The sequence below is a fragment of the Palaemon carinicauda genome, chromosome 2 (assembly GCF_036898095.1).
Source record: "Palaemon carinicauda isolate YSFRI2023 chromosome 2, ASM3689809v2, whole genome shotgun sequence".
Lineage (NCBI taxonomy): Eukaryota > Metazoa > Arthropoda > Malacostraca > Decapoda > Palaemonidae > Palaemon > Palaemon carinicauda.
Window position 1 is genome coordinate 34,854,159 of NC_090726.1, and position 2,500 is coordinate 34,856,658.

Sequence of the window (2,500 nt, forward strand, 5' to 3'; positions counted from 1 at the left end):
GTGACGTAAATCAAAGTACTTTTGGAAGATTTTCTCAAAAAGGAAAAAAAGAAGAAAAATTATAAAATCGGCTGTTAGACGTCCCCTGGAAAATAATTTAATAATATTGCTATGTAGAAATACTGAATTGGGAATCGTGGTTTTTTTTTTTTTTTTTTTTTTTTTTTTTTTTTGAATTAAGGACGACGGTGAGGGCAACTGGGTGTACCTTTGTATCTGTGGCTGAATTTGATAAGAGAATGGTTTATAGTCCTAAAGAAAGCAACGGGCATGTCTCTATATGTTATAGAAACCAGGACAGATTTGAAGGGAGGTGGGTGGTAGTATTATTTTCAGTAATGAAGGGAAATAGAAGGAACCCCCCCCCCCCTCCCCTCCAAAAAAAATATGTTTATGCTGAATAAAACCAATGTAAATATTTAACATCTTGGTGGCGAAAATTATCTACTTCATTTAGCGAATCATTAGTTAGAAACTGTCTGAATCCCTGCATTTAGGTTTTAGCAATATCACAGAGAAAAGAAAAGGAAGATGCGGTATATAGAGAAATCGGTAGAAACTGCGTCTTGGAGAGTTTGAACTTGATTGCAATACGAGCTCCGCATTCAGATAGGCTCCCGAATGAAGGTTGATAAAAAAAAAAAAAAGCAATGAAAGTTTCAGTCCGACGAGAAAGAGAAAAGAGAGACGGCAGGGACTGAGAAGGCGTGGGTACACAAACATACCTACAGATATACAGTATATATATATATATATATATATATATATATATATATATATATATATATATATATATATATATATACATATGTGTGTGTGTGTGTATATATATGTGTATATATATGTATATGTATACATATATATATATATATATATATATATATATATATATATATATATATATATCTCATCATCATTGCCCGTTACTTGTCCACTGCAGAACAAAGGCCTCTTACATGTCCTTCCAACTGCATTTGTAACTTTATTGTCTCTATTGTCTCTATGCCAGTCCACACCAGCAAACTTTCTTAATTCGTCAATCCATCGTCTTCTCTTCCTTCTCCTACTTCTTTTGCAATCTCTAGGGACCCATTTTGTTATTCTTGATGTTCCTATATTGTCTGTCATTCTCCTTATATGTCCTGCCCATGTCCATTTCTTTTTGTTACCTGTTATTAGAATACCTCTACTGTAGTTTACTTTCGTATCCATCCCTTTCTGAGTGGGGATACCTTAACGAGGTGAAAGGGTTTGCGCATCGCAATGATCAGCTAAGCTATACTAGTTAGGGCCACCCAGACTAGGTTGGTTTGCTGTGGGCTATCACACGAAAATCTCCCATCATCACCAAACCGCAGTGGACAGCGTGGTGATGAAAACTAGCCAAAACCCACACACACACACACACACACGCGCACACATACACACACACACACACACACACACACATATATATATATATATATATATATATAAAGAGAGAGAGAGAGAGAGAGAGAGAGAGAGAGAGAGAGAGAGAGAGAGAGAGAGAGAGAGAGAGAGAGAGAGAGAGAGCCTTCATTAAGAGAAGCTGCTTCCAGAGAACGATATCCTTTCTATTCTCAGAAAGCTCCTTTGCAAGGAGGTTGGTAAGCACATGCCTTTCTCTGCATTAGCTGCAACCCCCCACTATCGACAAACCATCAGGTACATTATTCAATGCTTTGGTTTATAAAGGAGCTAAGAGGTTTTCAGAAAGGGGGTAACAAGTGATCACAGTGGTCCTGGTCAGACGAGGTTTGCTAACACCGAATTCATGTTCAGTAGGGGAGGCTCCTCAACCTGGGTGTGAGAGATCCAGGTTCATATATAAAAGGAAATTATGAATTTCTTTTCAAATACATTGCACTTCCATTGATGTAATCAATGAACCTTTTACCTAATATATAGTATAAGCTAAGTATGAAGTGTAATTCATACATATTGCTAGCATATCAAACCATTCTATTTTATTCTTTGTTAGTTTGGGAATCCGGGGAACTTCTTTCACGGCGAATTTTTCGTAAGTAAATCAATTCCAGACACTCCTCGGAGTACCCTAACTGCTCAGAAATGTTCGTATCTAAAGTTACAAGTGGCACATGGATTAAGTACAGTACATATGCGTGTTTAATACATAAAATTAAGCATTTACCACTCTTGTTTATATAGATATATTCATAACTCCTTTGTTAAACCACCATCAACAAAAATTGACTGTATTAGAAAAAAATAGAAAATCCTAGAACGATAGATTGAGAAAGAGAAGGGGAAAGGCAGACTTTCTTCCCACCTTGATGTGATGGTAAACCAATAAAATGGGTTTGTATCAGTCGAAAGTAAAATGTCGATCCGAGAAGAATTCCTAAGTAGCAGGATCTCTCTTAAAGGCTGAGAACCAAAGAGGAATCCGAGAGGGTGAGTTGGGAGGAGTGATATACTGTATATTTATATATACAGTATATGTATACGTCTGGGAGTG

General features: G+C 36.7%; 1 protein-coding gene across 1 annotated transcript in view; it reads left to right on the forward strand.

The window, feature by feature from the left end:
• Positions 1–2,500, forward strand: part of LOC137615979 (carbonic anhydrase-related protein 10-like) — a 291,179-nt gene that overhangs the window by 200,254 nt on the left and 88,425 nt on the right. The gene's annotated exons all lie outside the window — the stretch shown is intronic.